This window comes from Alexandromys fortis, unplaced genomic scaffold, assembly GCF_014885135.2.
Source record: "Alexandromys fortis isolate MF-2015 unplaced genomic scaffold, M_Fortis_MF-2015_v1.1 scaffold_14, whole genome shotgun sequence".
NCBI lineage: Eukaryota > Metazoa > Chordata > Mammalia > Rodentia > Cricetidae > Alexandromys > Alexandromys fortis.
Window position 1 is genome coordinate 5110233 of NW_026067910.1, and position 18834 is coordinate 5129066.

At 44.5% G+C, this 18834-nt stretch overlaps 1 protein-coding gene across 1 annotated transcript in view; it reads left to right on the plus strand.

Annotated features, from left to right (window-relative positions):
- Window positions 1-281: 281 nt before the first annotated feature.
- Dse (dermatan sulfate epimerase) overlaps window positions 282-18834 on the plus strand; it is a 56746-nt gene continuing 38193 nt past the window's right edge. The window contains exons 1-2 of the mRNA XM_050137980.1: window positions 282-664; window positions 1007-1186. The gene's annotated coding sequence lies outside the window, so the exon portion shown is untranslated. The remainder of the gene's footprint in view (window positions 665-1006; window positions 1187-18834) is intronic.

Consider the following 18834-nt stretch of genomic DNA (forward strand, 5'->3'; position numbering starts at 1 on the left):
CCCCCCCCCCCCCTTCTCTTTGAGAGTAAAACTGAAATCAGGAAAGAGGGGAGGGGGAAGGCAACTGGAGTGTAACTATTTTGGAGCCTCGGGAGGGGATTGGGCACTAGCTTCGGGAGTGGGATTCTTTAAATTCTCAGCTTTCATCTTCCAGCTCTTTACAGACGCATCAGCCCCTCCCCCGCGGGCCTCCAGAAGTTATCTTTTCTTTGGGTGCGATTCCAGAGTGGAACCTGAAGCTCTCAGGTCCCGAGAAACCAGAGCAGGAGCCAAAGAGGCTGGGCAGGGCAGGGCAGGGTGCGTGGGGTCTCGATCCTGGCGGCGGGAAGGCTGAACTGGGTCCTGGGACCGCGGAGGGGAGCGTGGGCTGAGGTCGAGATTGGGCCGCCCGGGGGTCCTGTTCTCCCCCTTCCCAACGTCGCTTCCCCAGCTCTCTGCTGACGTTGCGGCTTCCTCCGCCCCAGGCCGAGCCCTGCCGCGGCCCGCCCTCCGCCGACGGTCCCCGCCCCGTCCGCAAGGCCGCCGGAGGCTGCTGCGGAGTAACCCGGGCGCGGCGCCCTGGGCTTGGATGGCTCGGCGTGCGCTCTGAGGGCCGGACTCCAGGGGTCCGGAGTCTGGGCGCCCCGCGGGGACGCGGTGAGAAGACGCCCCGGAGGACCGAGCGGTGAGGGGGGGGAGCGGTACGGGGAAGGAGATCGGGGCGCTGGGGCGGGGGCGCCGTGGATCTAGAGCAGAGAAGCTTCCCTCCTGCGCGGGACGAGTCCCTGCCAGGCTGCTAGAGCCACGTCTCTCGCTGTGTGCGGATTCCCCGTGGGCTGTGCACCCGGGCCCGCTCGCCTGGCTCCATGATCTTTCACCCGAGAGCCCACCACCGATCCCGGTTCCACAGCAGCACGGAGATCAGTAGCTAATAGCGGGGACTGGACGGGCCCCCGGACTCCCGTGCTCCCGCGGGATTGGGTGGCACAGCCGCGTGTCCCATTCCTCCTGTACACCAATTATCCAGGGATGGTGGTGGTCGTGAGCGCCTTTGCTGGCTCTGCCTGTGCGACCTCGGGACCGCAGAAGCCCGGGAAGCCGGTACTGAGCCACCCCCAGCCGCAGGATTCCAGCGCCCCTGCACTTCATCAATACCCCGGGATGGCTGGATAACCTCAGCCAGAAGCCGCCTGGGCCAGCCCCGCGGGTGGGTCGTGTGTGTGTGTGTGTGTGTGTGTGTGTGTGTGTGTGTGTGTCTGTCTGTGTGTGTGTGTCTGTCTGTGCGTGTCCGTCTCTGTGTGTTTCGGAGGCGGAGGGGCTTGAATTGCGGTGGGGAGCACCGTAAGCGATGCCACATGGCATCAGAATCAGTCTGGGACTGGATCTGAACTAAGTTGTGACCTGACAAGTTTCTCATCTCTCCTTGGAGGCAGCAGAGTCAGCTTAGGCCAGCTGGCGTTCATAATGAAACCCAATCCCTTGCTTCCAATCCAAAAAGCCAGCCTCATTTACCTGGAATTCTTTAGGTCAGGAATTGACACGTTGGTTTCTAGGGACTTCCTAGTAGATTCTTAAAATCATTTGGTGTTTGTTGCTGCTTAGTCAACGATACATTAAGGAAGGAAGAACCTCTCCCTAGAAATATTTTCATTACCTTTCATGTTACAGAGTTTACACATTTAATAATTTTGTTTTTTTCAGTTTTCACATTTTTTTAATAAATGATAATAGTATTCATGAGGTGAAATTTTTTAAAAAATATTTATTATCATTTTAAAATGATGTGTCTGGGAGGATGTGCATGTGCATCTGAGTGCTCGCAGAGGTCAGAGGAGAACGTCAGATCTGATGGAAGTGGGCTAACAGGCTGTGAGGAGCTTCCTAACACGGGAGCTGGGAACTGAACCCTGGTTCTATGCTAGAGCAGTGCCAGTTCTTGAGATGAAAAATTTGGGCTAGATTTGTAGAAGCTTTCACACTATACTACTAAAGAGAATTACAGAACGTAAAGTGTGTGAAAAAAAAAAAAAAAACAGGGTCACCTGACTGCTCGTGCATACTGTTTTCCTGCACAGATGTGGTCACCTCCTCTATCCCCTCCTTCTCCTCCTCCTCCTCCTCCTCCTCCTCCTCCTCCTCCTCCTCTTCCTCCTCCTCCTCTTCTTCTTCTAAGTTAGTGAACTCTATCTCAGTCAAAAAGAGAGAAAAAGTTGGATCTAATACGTGATGTTACCCTTCAGGATGGGCTTAGCCAAAGCACCAGTTACTAGGGGGACAGGTAGGGGTGCACCCAAGAGATAGCCCCAGCTTTCTTGGAATTTCTACAGCTGTAGTAAAAGAAAATACGTGACTAAGCAACCTAGAGAACTTGCCTGTTGGAAGAGCCGTTTTACTCACTGACAGGGCTATGTAATCATTTTCAGTTTCAATAGTTAAGTGAAAACACTGGCCTACAGCGTACATTTTAATATCCAGACTAAAAAGAGATAGTGAAATCACCCAGTAGAAGATTTTTTTTTTTTGACAAAGTACCTTGAGGAGGAGGGAAATTGGCAAAAGGAAACAACCTAGGTCTTTGCATGCTGGGGATTTTTAGGTTCTCATCCTGGTCCTGCTGGGTGAAGATGGGTTCACATTTCTCCCCAGGTTAGGGCCTGGTGAAGAGAGAGACAACACACAGTAAGAGTTAGGTTTGCCAGGTGAAGTCGGCATCGTCTTAGGGAACAATACTTGTGTATGTGTCTACTTTAGTATTCCTTAGCAGTTGTTCACAAATCTGCTAGTATGGCCCATTTCAGTGAGATAAGTGGTGTGGCTAATGCAGAAGGTTCTAGCGCTGTCCTGGCTGGACCTGGGTTTATCCCTGAGACAAAGTTCTTAGCTTCATAGGAATTTTATACTGCCTTATTATAGAAAATTATTTCAGTCTCTGAGACAGTTTTAAGACCTGTGAAAATGCATTCTGGGATGAAACAAAGCTTTATTGTTTTCTTATTTTTTTTATATTATTTGTGATACATTATTTTGCTACTTATTTCTTCTTGTCTTTGTTCCTTTGTGCTGCATGAAAGAAAGCACATAATTCTTAATATTATGATTTTAACAAGTGGAGGAAAAGAAGGGGAGTAATTTGGGTTAATGCATTGATAAGGTTTGCTTTCAAAACCATTAAAGTGGCGCACAGCACTCGGGAGGCAGAGGCAGGCGGATCTCTGTGAGTTCTAGGCCAGCCTGGTCTACAAGAGCTAGTGCCAGGACAGGCTCCAAAGGTACAGAGAAACCCTGTCTCGAAAAACTAAAAAAAAAAAAAAAAAAGAGAGAGAGAGAGAGAGAGAGAGAGAGAGATGGCTGATTACAGCCTAATTTAAGCATTTTTTTCAGTCATTAGGATGTCTCAGTCCTAAATATAGTAAATATTTTAATATGTCTTCCCTTTCCATTGTCCTTGGTTGTGTTTGGAGCAGGCCTTTTGGGGGAACCGGGGCCTATGATGGTGGGAACTGTACCAATGGAAGCTTTACACCATCCTGAGAGGGGCTGGCTGTTTGCCATTCTAAAGGGAAAAAAAGGCACCTCAAAATTTTCTGTGTCTAACAACCCTATTGACAGAATGTCCAACACGGGGCAAGACTGTTCCTATAGTATATTTAGTGCCTTGAGATTTTCTCATACTGGAATTACATTATCTCTTCCTATTGTGATTTGTAGACTAAACCCCCTGGAGGTCACTAAATTACTAGCAGATGTTTGGCCTGCACAACCCAAATCTGTGTACCTGTAGACATGGTGGACATGGGAATGAAGCCGGTGTCTATACCCAGGGTACTCACAAGGGAAATTATCTTCCCATAAACTTCATGTGATGAATTAGAGTCAGAGTGGGAAGCAGGGGTCAGAATGCCAGACTCCCGAGACATTGTAAGCAGCTGTTTGCTGGTAGCGAGGACTGGAAATGTTTCCCAAATCCTTCTCCACTGTCCCATTCTAAATGGAAATTATCTTTGAAAATTGGACCCAGTTTTCAAAGAAAATATTTCTGTGCATATGATAAATAAATGTAGCACACAGGCCATTTCTCGATACTCTTTGGTGTTTCAGAGCTCAGTGTTATGTGGAAGGGTGATTTGATTAGCTGATGGTGAAAACATTTCAGAAATAGAAGAAAACCAGAAAGTACTGGGCAATGGGATAAAATTGGGCCATTACTTTAATTGCGTTAACTAAACTTTCCTCTCAAATTCGTAAGCATTTCATCAGCTGAAGGACAGGCAATGTCCGATAGATCAGGCAGCTTCCTGCATACTTGCTGTTTTCAAATAGCCAAATACTCTTGCATCTTGCTCAATGTGTCCTAATTCACATTTTAGCCTCGTGGAGATGAAGCGTAAGGTAGGGCGTGTATCTTGTCTTCAGTTTTAGTAGATGGAAATCCTGAGGGTAGGAAAGTCAGTCGGTCGTTTATAGGTCATCTGTGACATACCTTAAGTTGAGAGAGACAAGCATAAACCGCACACATAATGCTCCTTCGTCCTCGGCACCTCCCAGTTCACATGCTAAAGGCTCACATTTCAGTTAGCTATAAAATTGCTTTATTATATTTTGTAGTTACTGCTCATGAACTGTCAGCTCCTGGAATGTTCATGGAGTTCTAAGGCTTCTGCAACTGTTTAGAGATCCACTTTTGTCCTCAAGCCTGTCCTCTTCCAGCCCCCTTCCACACCTCCATCTCAGCTTGCTAAGGACCTCACTTCTGGGCCTCTTCTGCCTGCCTGCAGAGCCCTGGGCTGCATTCTCAGTTCTTGTGAACTAGCTTTGCTCTCCAGCTGGCCTTGATGTGCTATCAGTAGTGTTGTTAATTGCCACAGGGAGACAGGCCGCAGCCTGTTGAAGGGTTGAACTCTGGATTCTTTTTCAGATGCCCACAGAAACATAAACCTGCCGGAGAAGACAGATTCTCAGAGTCTGTTAGGGTCAGAAAGAAAGAGGGTGGTTTTAGTTTGGAAAGAGAAGAAAAGATGCTGAGGCCCTCTGTTTATTTCTTGAACGGAGGCATTCGTTCAGTTCTTAACTCAAGAATAACACTGAATTTTAATGTGGGTTAAGACTGTCCCCGGGTTTCCTTCTGCGTGTTTCAGTGCTCTGAGAGTCATCTAGAAACATGATCTCAGGAGAAACGTTGAGCTGTTCTGAAAGGAGCCGAATTTCTATGCTCAGTATGATGTGTAAGTTCTGATGATGAGCACGATAGGCTTCCGTGTTTTGTACTTGGGAATATTTAGTAGATGAGTCATTAGTAGGCGAGTGAAAATCTTGTTATAAAATGTAACAAATAAACGGGTTACTAGCTGTGTACACGGGCGCTGGGAAATCTGAACTCAGGTCCTTTTGCTTCTGTGGATGTTGTACTGAGTCCTCTCCCGGACCTCATTAGCTTTAATTAGACATACGACATGTCTGCTGTGGGCTGTTTGCATCAGCCTTGTCCCGGACAGAGCCAGAAGGAGTTCGCGACGAGTGTATATATCTGCATACCAAAACAAACCTTTTGGGGGCTTCTTTGTAGATAGCGACTGTCCTTCTCGATTATTGTGGGATATACAAAGCAGAATGAAATATACTAGCAAAAATGAAAACCTTTTGGCGTGGTAGTGATGCAGAGGCAGGAGAATTGCCTTGAGTTCCAGGCCTGAGCATGCAGTGAGCGCAAAGTCTTCCGGGGCTACATAGCAAGAACCCATCTCAAAAAAGTCGAAAATAAACACAAAGATAAAAGACGTTAAAAAAAAAATGAATCGGCCCCAGTCAATTTAAAGAGCTATCTATCCTTTGACTCTACTTGAGATAGTCACGGCATACACACACGCCTTAGGATCGTAAAGCTGTATTTGTTGATCAAATCAGGTGTTTACGTTTTTTTCATGTGTGAGAACAGTCGGTGTGTTTGCAGAGGATACTAATAATAGGCGTGTAGCACACTAGCACATATGGAAGCTACTCTGGGAAAGTTGAATCAGAATCTTATAAATCCTAAAAAGAATTTGTGACGGGATTGTTTGTACTCCCCAATTTGTATGTCTCGATGAAGACTCAGGTGATGGCACTGGCTTTCCTGTTTGCTGACAACTCCAGGGTTCGTAAAAACAGCAATTTTCAGAGTATGTCTTTCATGCAATAGAGATTGCTCCTGTTTGGAATGACCGAGAGAACTGGCAGAGTTATCTTCTAGATTGGGCTATAGAAAGACAGTTCTAAAGCTGCTTATGTCCAGAGGCTGCCAGTGACAAGAAACCCAAGAGCAGAAGTCACTGATACAGGTCAAACATAGTCTGCGTCAAGCTTACCTCCAAACCAATGCGCACAGATCAGCTCTGGAGTGAAATCAGATCCCAGGGCACAATGCTGACTGCAAGTTGCTTTTGTTGTTTGACTATATCTATCGGTGGATTTCTAGAGAAGTCCGTGCATTCTCTGGAGAACCTTTCTTCTAGCAGGTTAGTGACATCATTGCAGGAGGTGTAGAGGGGGCCTCCTTTCTCCAGCCGCAGGGACAAATCAGGCCGGGGCCAGCTGTCCTCTGGAATCACCTGCTGTGCTTCTGCTTCTTTTAAGCTATGGGATGGGCCAGGCAGGAAGGAAAAAGAAGTCTGAGGGAAACTGGACAGCTGTTTTCCATCTTCCCCTAGGAGAGACAAGGGGAAACAGCCACGAGGCAAGCAGGAGGGGTTTCTGCTGAAGACAGCGAGGCTTGCTTAGTGTTTTTATCCTTTAGAATGATTTCTGGAGGCCGATGAGGTCTCTGGAAAAGTTTACAGGCTGGGCAGATGGGTGCTGTGGGGCTCTGGGGCCGTGACTTTTTGAAAATCAGAGAAAAGAAAAATCAGTTATTTATAGGAATGTAAGAGAAATGATCAGTTTTACTATTTTAACTGAAAGGTTTTTGTCGCTCCAGTTTTTCCGTAGCATTTTTACTAGAGCCTAGTATCAACTGGCTGGTTAAATTAACTCTGGCTGTGTAAGGTTTCCAGAACCTTCATTCAAGCAGATGTTGCGGAACCCTGTGCTTTATTTTCTTCCTCAAAAAAACTATTATTTCTTCATATTTAAAAGAAGTTAAAGAAACATTTTATTTTATTTTTTTAAAGATTTTTATTTATTATGTATATAGGTTTCTTCCTTCATGTATCCTGCAGTACAGAAGAGGACACCAGATCTTATTACAGATGGTTGTGAGCCACCATGTGGTTGCTGGGAATTGAACTCAGGACCTCTGGAAGAGCAGCCAGTGCTCTATTCCTCTGAGCCATCTCTCCAGCTGCCAAAGAAACATTTTATTATTAACAAACATTAACTGGTAGACACATTGCTTAATTACTGCCACAGTCAAATTGTCTTTGTATCCATCTTTATCATGGTATATCTCAGCTCTCTTAATTTGTGTGTGTGTGTGTTTTTTTTTTCCCAGTCGTTTTTAATAGTCTTAGCACCAGACTCCACTGTTTCATTGGACTTTTGTTTACGGATTATACCTTTCTCTACTTCATTTCTAAGTGGGGATTTTTGTTTGCTTTTGTCTTTGATGGTTGTTGTGTTTTAATGGATAGGCTCTCGTGTAGCCCAAGCTGACTTGGAACTTGCTGCAAAGCAGAGAATGACCTTGAATATCTGAGCCTCTTGCTCCAGCTCTCAGTGCTTGGGTTATAGGCACATGCCACCAGGCCAGGTTTATCTCCACCTTTGCTCTGGTAGACTCGGATTGGCAGAGGGAAAAAACCTCAGTGGTCACATGAGCACGTGAGACCTTCACCATTTTTGTGGTCACAAGAGGGAAGTTGCCAGTGCCAGAAAGACCTCTGGAAATTTCACATGGGAATGTTCTTTTAAGACCAGAAGAGAAGGTCAGATCCTCCAGAACTTAGGTAAAGATGGTTGTGAGCTGCCGTGGAGTTTTGGAAATCGAACCTAGGTCCTCTGGAAAAGCAGCCAGTACTTTTACCATGGAGCCATCACTTCAGCCCATTGAACAGTTCTTATAGCAGTCTTTATGGTTAAAAACAAACAAAAACCCAATAATAATAGTTTTTAGAAACAATGTGAAGTTTTTTCATGTTGTTTAAGAAGATAATTTAAAAAATATTGCTTCCATGGCTTCTGGGTGGTACTTCAGTTAAGATGTGATTTTTATGTGTGTGGGTTTTTTTTTTCCCCTACAGAAAGTAGAAAATATGCACTTTCTGTGAGCTGAGATGAGCCCAGTTTGAGGATGCTGTGCCTAACGGAGGTCCCTGTCTTAGACAGTTGCTCTAAGTGCTGACACAGTGTTAGAGCCTGTGTGCCGGTTTCACTTCTCAAGGGAAGTTGATTGGTGGAATCACCCAAGACCCTCAGTTCTCTTACTTCCCAATGTCTTCTTTTGGTCTCTCCAGTTTTATTTCTTTTTGTCTTTCTCTGCTTCTTACCTGATGTCTTTCAGAACTTCAAGTGTGTTCCCAGCAGACTCTGAGGACTGACCTACTGACTTTATTCAACTGTCCCATTATTCTTTCTTATACACTAGTTTGAAATGTCCAGATCTGCCTCCCCCACCCAAAGAAATTAGTATTTGGGGAGGGCACATTCTGATCCATTTGTTATCTTTAGATCCTAAAGCTTCTCAGCATGAAAATGTGTGATTTAATGTGATTTTCATAGAATTACTCTATAGATGTTCATGAAAAGTAGCTGAGTTTTAAAAGTGCAGTTTCATTTCAACATGTTAAATTTCATTTTTGAAGTTTGAGGTCATTGGCCCGCTTCCAATATCTCTCTGGTGGGGACCATGTGTAGGCAGGGAGTATTTGAGTATTTACCTTACTGAATTGCCCTGGAGTGACAAGCCCCTCCCCTCGGGGGGCAGCCAGGCCAGCTGCGCTGGAAAGAGGTCATAAAGTAGATCCTCTTCTGTGGGACTGCACATTTTTATTTTCTGTGATTGGTAAAGACACTTACTGTTGGTTCAGTGACTGCAAATTTGAGAAGAGATGGATTTATGTCACTTGGGAAAGAACACTTTGATGTCTAACTTTGTCCAGTGCGCTTCTGAACTTGGACAATCTGATGAAAGAACATTAGACCTGCGTGATAGGAACTTCGGAAAGACTTAGTGCTTAGCAAGTATTTGCCAGCTTCTTTTGTCCTTGAGGGCATGACTGGGTGGCAGCAACAGGGGAGGTGCGCCAAATAGATATGATGTGGCTTATGGCCTTGAGGAATTTAAAATCTGCTTGGCATTGAGACTGACTCTGAAGCTTAATGAGATCAACTAAACAATGAGCCGAACACCAGGGCCACAGGAAGGAAGAGGCTGGAGAAGATGACCCGGACAGAGGGATAACAGCTGTGAAGGGATAAGGAGTTGTGCCTGGAAGGGTTTTTCGCAACAAAGGGAGGGAGTAGGACTTATTGCAGGCAGGCAGGCTAAAGAGCAAAGGTACTGGAAAAGGAGGGAGCGGAAATAAACGGAATGGCCGAGTTGCAGCTTCCTTGCTCCCTGTGTGTCTTTCTGCCTTTTCCCTTCCCCTCAGATGTTTTCCAATGTTTCCGTGCATATGTTGTGTGTGTGTGTGTGTGTGTGTGTGTGATATGTATGTGTGTGTACATGTGTGCTCCATAGTGTGCATATGGAGGTCGGAGTGCGGTCCTTCCCTTACATTTTGGAGCCGCATGGCTCTTCTTGGCTGTTTGCTACTGCGCATGCCTGCACTTCTCTTGGCTCCAGCTCCCAGCTTGCTGGCAGAGCACTGGGAATGTAGATAATTGCTGCAGGCCTGGCTTTTTATGTGATATAGACTCAGGACCTCAAACTTGGGCAGCAAGATCGTTGAGCCACTTTCCCAGTCCTGCCGCACAAACTTTTCAAAGGCCTGTACTTGCCGCTGTAAGAAGGACGGATGGCTAAGCCTTCGAGTCTCAGCAGTTTGTCCCTGAATAGGTGAGATCTGCTTCACATCCCTTTGCGATCCAGAGAGGACCAAGGTACAATGCGAGGAAGAGAGATGACTAAAGAAGTTAAAATGCTCAATATGCGTAGAATTAATCATCAGTGTATAGCAGAGACAGTTCAATCTGTGTGCATTCTTACTTAACCCCTTGAGGGCCCAGTTCAGGTACCACTTCCTTACCGTGTCTGTCCTTCCTCACCCCCGCTGAGTGCCAGTGTCTTGTCTCCTGCTTGTCTGGAACCGTCTGTACCATTCTCCACACAGCCATAGACAGCCAGGCCAGAGAGGGCCTTCAGGTACAGGGGTGCTCTCCGTTTCCGGAAAGGATCTTGTGCTGTTCTTAGTGTGGCCTGCTCTGTGCCTTCTTTCTATTTGAGGTTGGAGAGAACAATGGAGTCTTAGTTAGGGTTTCTATTGCTGTGACAATAACACCAGGAGCAGAACAACATGGGGAGGAAAGGGCTTATTTTCTTCTGCAGCTTGTAATCTATCATCCAGGGAAGTCAGGATAGGAACTTGTAGGCAGGAGCTGATGCAGAGGCCATGGAGGGATGCTGCTTACTGACTTGTTCCTCATGGCTTGCTCAGCCTGCTTTCTTATAGCACCCAGGATTACCAACCCAACGGTGGCATTGCCAACAGTGAACTGGGGCCTTCCCATCAATCTTCAGTCAAGAAAATGGACTGCAGGCTTGCCCACAGGTCAACCTGGTGGGACATTTTCTTAATTGAAGTTTGATTTCTAAAAAACAACAACAACAACAACAACAAAACCTCTAACTTGTGTCAAGTCAACATAGAACTAGCCAGCATGGATAGGAAGATAGTTTTACTGGTAGTGTACCTGCAGTGGATACTCCGATATGTCCCTGTCCACTTTATAGGTGACAAAGAGAGGGCTGAATGCTTTGGGGAAGGGGCAAAACGTGAAGTGTCTATGGTAAGGGTTTACGAATGAGTAAACCATGTAGGAGATGAATGAGCAGATAGGTCTGCAGCGCTCAGTAAGAGACATTGCTGCCTCCTAACTTATGGCTAAGGATTGAGGTTTCTTTAACCGTTGAGGAAGCTGGAAATGTCCCTCAAACAATGCAAGTTACTAGTGAAGAGTAATGAGAAGATGTAGACAAGTGGCGGTTTCAGATGACGAACGTACAAGGAACACTCCCCGAGTCACTTAGAAAACCAGTGTCCTCATGGATGGAAGCGTCTCATTCCAGCCTGCTTGTGGACTGGGAGGATGTGACATGTGTCTTTCATGCAAGAGCAGGACAGGGAGTAGGTGTCACCGAAAGAGTCAGGTACCTCAAAAAGCTGTCAGCTTGAAAGGATCCCAGTGGTCCTTTGTCCACTTACCTCTCTTCAGGTAACTGAAGCCGTTTTCTGGCCTCACATACATTTGAGACAAGACATGAGAAGAACGCTTGAAGAGGAGTCGTCTCCAACACAGGCAAAGAGAATTTCGTCAGGTTTGACCAAAAGAAGTAGCTGGGGGAAGCCAGCTGTGAGTAGAGATGGGATGGAAATGCTAAGGAGAGCATGGAGACTTACGTAGAAAAATTTACACAAGAGATTAGGGTTAGGAGGAACAAATATTAATGCTAACATTGTCAGCATAGGATGCTAAAGACATCTCCAAGGACAACTGACACGTGAAAAATGAGGACACAGGCACTAAGTCCAACATTTCTGACCTTGTACATTGATATAAATATTCAACATTTGGTTGTTCCACTCTGAGTAGGACTGTTTCTCCTCCTCTTTCCTCTCTCCCCTCCTCCTCTTCCTCTTCCCTTGGCCCTCTCTCTACTTTCTTCTTCTAGTCAGACCTTTTGGGTAACTACCTGTCATATGCAGTCACAGCTCTGGGAGCCTTGCTCATATTATCACACATCTTTCGTACGACCCTGTGGCGTGTATATGTTTACCCCTTCCTTCTAGGTAGGGAACTGAATTGTAATGTCTGTGGGAGCTCGTTTTTATCCTGTACATGTAGGCCATTCATTCATCCTATCTTCGACATTCCTTTGTTGCCTCAAAAACGTGTTTCCCAATAGTAACTTAGCTATAAATATCATACATGTGTGTTAGCACAGTCTAACAGCAAGGCAGAAGAAGTGGTAGAGAGTATAATTCTCTAGATGAAAAAGCTTGTCCTCCCTTAATTTAAATCTTAAAAATAGTAATACTAACAAAGCCTCTCTACTAAACAATTAAAAATGGTCATTATCACTGGAAAGAGGGCTAAAGGGACTGACTTTAAATTTCAAAATAGAATGATGTGAATAAAAGCAATTATGCCAAGATCATCCAGCAGAGAGCCCGTTGCCTCTGGGCTGTATTAAACCTATATAATGGGCCAGATGTTTTAGTGTTTTTAAAAAAGACCCAAGGAGACTCATGAAAACCCTCTGTAGGATGTGGGGAAATGAGGGCATTCTGGAAGTGCTCATGAGCACACCAGGCTTGGTGGTGGTGTTGATAGGCTTATGGGTAAAGCTAGTCCAGTCACAAGGCAGCCTGGGACGGGACTTGGACTCTTGGGAGGACACTGCCTGCACACAGTTCTAGTGAAGTCTGGTGATGACACCGCAGAGCAGCCCTGGAGATTCCAGCACTGTGGTACGTTTTACCCCCAAGTGGTTTGTTTTGATAGTCAAAGAAAGATTTTTATTGCTTCTATTTAGGTAGCTGTAGAGTTATATAAATAGTTATCTCTGAGTATTTAAAGACTTACATCTTGACATACGATTAGATTCATCCATTCAGTAAATCCTTGCTGAATGTTTCCTGAATATTAAGCACTGTCTCCACCAACTCCAGCCATGCTGGCCTCCTGGCTGTCTCTGATGTACTTCTCCCATCCCTATGATATTCTAATAACATATGAAGATGCCCTGGGAGGGTGCAAGGCTTGATCCGAATTGTGACTGGCCAGCATCCAGTGCCTATGTTGAGAATGAGTATGGGCGGTAAGAATTGAAGCCTGGTGACTGTTTTGAAAGCTCTTTCAGGTAAAGCTTGGTATGGGCTAGGCTGTTACAGCAGTGTTCAAAGTGGAAAGACTTGAAGAAAGAGCCAACATTTGCTGACAGTTTAGTTCCAAAAAGAAAGATATGAACAGGGAGAAGGGAGTTTGGCCTAAATTCGCCACAGGGTTGGTTGGAATAGGAGATAGAGGTAGGTGAGGTGGGGTATGTCTGAGCAGGCAGTTCTGTGTCTCTGGGTTAATTACATGGATGGACCATTGTTTTACAAAGAGAATCTATGGTATTTTGAGTTTGATGATGATTCACAGGAGGATGTTTGCAAAGTACCCAGGGAATTTTGAGGGAACTATAATCTGGAAAAAAAAAATCTAAAAAATAAGTACATGTAAAGATATTTAAGAATGTAAAAAGGTAGCAGAGGAGGGAGATTTATTATTGATGACTATTTGAGGACTAGGGGTGAGGGAAAGGATTGCTTGAGATGGCGGAGAGGATGAAGAAGGTTCTTACCTCTGGCCAGTCTGGAACTCACATTCTGGAAGGAGAGAACTGATTCATGAAGGATGTCCTCTGACCGCTATAATCACACTGTAGTGTGTGCATGCTCCCCCAGTAGAAAAATAAACTTGAAGGTTTCTAATGACCAAAGTATTGGAACATGATACTCATAATTCTAATGAGACTGTAAATGATTCCACAAAAGGGGTAAAAAAGAACAGGATGTGAATTTGGAAGTCCCTGAAACACCATTCAAGACAGTGACTCTTTAGATGGACAGTGAAATTTATTATAATCATAGTTTTGTTGAACATAATCACTAGGTAGAGGTAATGGGGAAGAGGAAAGGCATAGGAAGCAAACTTCCAGAGATGCCAAGGACAAACTCCCAGGTATTCCCTCCACTGTGGGGCCCTGTGCAGTGTTGCTGGCTGGGTAAGTGCACCTGAGCCTTGTTGCCTAGGTTTCTTACTCAAGTCATCTATGTATGCCACACCTGCTTGCTGCTTGCTACTCAAACCCCACCCCACCCCACCCCCACCCTTAAAGTGCAGATAACTGATTGAACTAGTATCATTTGACCACCAGACCTATACAACAACAAACCTTATCAGGGAGAATAATCCAGGATCACAGAGCTGTCTCCTGTGGGCTGCTCCCAGGTCAGGCCTGAAGTCTGACTTCTCTCTCCTGATTGTGTGAGGTTGAAGTAGCTGGGGGCTGGGGAGGTAACCCTTTCCTGGTCTGCTAGGCCGTTTGTTTTATTTTGTTAGAGGATAAACTTGCAGGATCCAATCTCAGAAGTGATATACTGTACATACCCTAGTTTTGCATCGTTTCAAGACATATGCAGCAAAATTTATGAGTGACCCAGAGACACAAAATTCATGAGTGATGCAAGAGAGGTTAGATGTGTTTCACAACAGTTCCCCGAAAATCTGCGATAGACTCTGACTCATCCATAGGATTTTGCAAATTCTGGTCTAGGAGAAGAGAGAGCTGACCTACAAGTATGTGTGGCATTGGCTGGGTTCCAGGAAGAGACCAGAAGAGAGAAATGGAGCCTGGAGATTGGTGGTTAGTTCTAGGGCCGTCTCCATCAGGACTCTGTTTTGACAAAGTAGAGCAGTGTGGGATGTGAAACTGGGTGTAGAAGACCCAAGAAAGGAATGCATTGAGGGTAATTTCAAATAACCAGAATGAGGAAGTGTGGAATGGAAAATGAACCTAGGTTTACCTAATGTATGTTCTTATTGATAGAAAGTGGAAAATTTGTTTTCATTAAATGTCCCATCTCTAAAAAGTAAAATTTCACACACATACACACCCTCTCTTTGAGACAGTCTCCCTACATAGCCCAGACTGGTCTCGAACTCACAGAGGCCCTCCTGCCTCAACATCTGACTGGGACTACTGTTTCCTCATTTAGGGTCTTGTTCTGTGTAGGCGCAAACATTTCAGCAGTTTTTTTTTTTTTCCTATAAGCGACAATTGATGAAATAGCATCAGATTTGAAAACTTCTTTTTCATACAGTCCCAAGGTTGTCAGCATGCACTTGAAGAGGAAGTGTTGTCTGGGAATCAAATGTTGGCTTTGTATTTTTCAAAATATTTGGCTGTTAGGCCCTTGAAGAAACTGAAGATTTTTTTTTTAATAAACAATGTGCTGTACCTATTTTGGGAGTAAAATTCTCTGGTTTTGTGATGGCCCATTTCCTTGTTGGGTCATGGTGCACTTCCTCCCGTTGGGCTGACTATGATATTCTTTTCAAGAAGATAATGGTGGCTACTAGCATTCTCTGATCTCTTTCTGACTCCTACACATCCTTTGAATGCTTCAAATGTATCAGCCAATTAAAGCATCACAGAAACCCTGTGGGAAAGATGCTGTTACTTTAAACAGGAGCATTGCTGAGGATATGATGATGTTAGGATTCAAATCCAAACAGATCCTCAGCCTCTCTGACTTAGGCATTGATTATGTTAAAACACCACAGAACAAGCATTTGATAGATATATAAGTCCATTTAATTTCACATCAACAAATTGAAGAGTCAAGATAGCATTTTTAGCACATTTTAAATGAAGTAGGTCTAGAAAGTTTGAAGCAAACCATGTTGGCCCACATGAGAGCTCTCTTAGCTTCTCTTCTGTCTTCATAAATCTGTAGGAGGAAGAAATTTTTCCTGTAGTTTTCTTGAACATTTCGTGGCTAAATTAAACTGGTGTTTTAAACTGTAAGATTAAAATTTAGCCCTTGACTTTCTTATTGCTGTCTTTTCTGACCTTTGTTTTCAGTCCGCAATGCTGTAAGATTGCACATGGACTTAGCTCTTGCTGAGAAATCCAGAGCTGACCCTTTGAAGTCTTCTGCAAAAATCTTTGCTTGTCATTTACAGAACCTTGAAAAAATAGATGTGACTTTTCTTCTGTGGCTAGGAACGATAGTTAAAGAAGTTGCTTTGGACTGAGGGAGAACAAGTATTCGTCTTGATTGCCAGACAGTCATGCAGGTACTGCAGTTTACAAAACCCCACAGGTGCCTATTTCTTTGCTTTCTATCCTGTAGGTGTTTGGGATTGGGTGTATTGATTAGTTTTCAGTACCTGACGAAGACTGCTTAATGAAGGAAGGGTTCACTGTGGTTCGTGGTCTAAAGGTGAGGTCAGTTTGCCATGAGGAGGAGACATGGCAGCCAGGGGACTGCTGTGGCTGCAGTGGTAGAAGTGTGAGCCAGCTCATCACATTGTGTGCACGTTTGGGAAGCAGGGAGAGATGGATGCTGGTGGTGTTGAGCTCTCTCTCCTCTTTTCCTTTTTTTTTTTTTCCGTCTAGGACCCATGGACGATGCTGACGGCATTCAGACTTACTTGGTTCTTACCTCTTCCCTTAAACCTTTTTGAAACACCTTATAAACAGATCCAAGGAGTGCTTTTCTATGCTTATTTAAAATCTAGGCATGTGAGATTAACTATATCACAATGGGTATAGTTTCCTGTTCACTTATGCGCTCCATGCCAAGCTTGGAGTTCTGAGTTTAGCAGCTGCTTGCTGTGCAGCAGAATGAAATGACTTATGTAGCATACTTATCCCCGTCACGGAAAGGGAGGTGATCTCCCAGATCTGGGTAACAGTGCATTGAAATGTATAATAGCCATCAATTGTGACATTTAAAAAATTCATGATATAAGCAAATTTTACTTTTCTCTGCACGTAATATTATAACTAAAATGGCAAAAGTACCTTTGGGTCTTCTGTTGCAAGAAAGACCATTACTAAGAAAGGCAGGTAAACCTGTAGAGTGCACCAGTCAGAAGACCATGTTAGACTGATGAGCACACTACAATTTACTCATAGTGTTCCTGGGAAGGTGTAATCCCTATAATTTTGCTTCTGCCTGCTTTGTAAGTAAATGCAATGCCCAGCAGTGTCCTTACCGACTGTGTTCTCCTACTTCCGCCTTGAGCTCTTTGCCACCACAGAAGTGATAAAGATTTTGCTTTCTTTTCACATTTTAAGCGGTAATCACTCTTTCAAAGGCTGTCTTTAATTTTCTGTAATTAGTAATATTAGTTAATTAATGGGTGTGTATGTACACGTGGGAGAGCATAAATGAGTGTGTTCATCTTTGTGTGCACGTGCAGAAGCTAGAGTTTTCCCTTGGGGATTTTTTTTACCTCTCTCTTCATTTTATTTATTCATTTGTTTGCTTGTTTATGTGTTGAGACAGAGTTGCTCATTGAACCTGGAGCACCCCATTTTGGTTAGAGCGTCTGGCCAGTGTGTCCTGGAATTTCTGGGTCTACATCTTGTTAGTGCTGGGGTTGCAGGAACATACTACCCTGGGCACTGGGGATTCAAGTTTACTTCATGTGTGCATAGCAAACACTTACACATTGAACCATCTTCCCAGTTCCCAGATCTGGGTCCTATTTTTTTTGTTGTTTTCAATTTTTTAATTTTACATACTAGCCCCAATTCCTTCTCCCTCCCCATCTCCTGCCCTCCTCTCCCCACTTCCCCCTCCTTCCACTCCTCAAGGGAGGTAAGGCCTCCCTTGGGGAGTCAACAAAGTCTGGTACACCAAGGTGAGGCAGGGCCAAGCCCCTCCTTCTTGTATCAAGGCTGAGCAAGATATCTCATGGTAGGCAATAGGCTCCAAAAAACCAGTTCATACACCCAGGATAAGTCCTGATCCCACTGCCAGGCTCCCCCACAACAGATCAAGCCACATAACTGTCACCCACATTCAGAGGGCTTAGTTTGGTCCCATGCAGGATCCTTAGCTGTCAGTCCAGAGTCCATAAACTCCCACTAGCTTGGGTCAGCTGTCTGTGTTTTTCCCCAGTCATGACCAGATCTGGATCTTAACAGTTCTCAGCTTTACAGCCATATGTACCAGACAGACTTTTTCAACTAAATCTTACGTATGGGTTGGTAGCTACTGAACCACCCCCTCAGCGGGTCTCTCGTAAATAAATGGGTGCTGGAGGCTTCAGATTTACATTAGAAAATCACCTTTAGACAAAATTTAGAATTACTAGTCTCACCGAAGAGAGTTGATAGAGGAAAGCGGACTTCAAGTTACCTTATGAAAACCTGTGTTACCTTCTCGAGATCCTTCCAGGAGGCAGGGGTCGGAATGTGTTTTGATTGCAAAAGGCTACACTTAAAACCCAAACTGAAGCGTCTCTGGTGTGTGATGATGTCAAACACCATTATTACCTTCTGTGTGGTTTTGCTGTGTGGGCCCAGGGTTATAATTACTCCTTTAGGAACGTGTCTGTCTCTAGAGGGTTCCACATGCGGTCATTTCATATTGTGGAGTTTCGTGTGAAAACGGCTCTAAAGGGAGGTATGGTTCACTTTACCCTTAAATAAGAAATAGTAAGTTCACTCAGTGAACAAAGCTTTCAGGTTTGGCTAAGAGCACCTGGCTTTTCTTTTTCTGTTTGACTGCAGGGGCTCCACACACTGGGGATCATAACAGCAGGGATGATTATATGGTACCCAAACCATGTTTTCTTAGGATTTGACATAGTTAAGAGGAAGGGTAGATTTATTTCACTACAAAAATTTATGAGACATTTAAGGTTTTACTGGATGTTGAAGATTTGTTTTTCAGAGATTATTTTAATTATCTATTTACTAAAGCTGAAATTTAGAAAAAAAAGTAATAAGAACTTTAAAAAAATGTACATTCCCTTAATTAAACTAAGTATGAAGAAGTACACAGGGATGACAGCAAGATGTCCCCCAGGTATGTGGAAGGAGGTCTCTCTGAGGCTCATGCCCAAAATGGAAGGCAAAAGAATGTGTATCTCTGCTTGGCATGTGTTAGGGCTCTCCGTCTGGTCCATCATGGTTGGCCTAGAAGCTTATAGGAGATG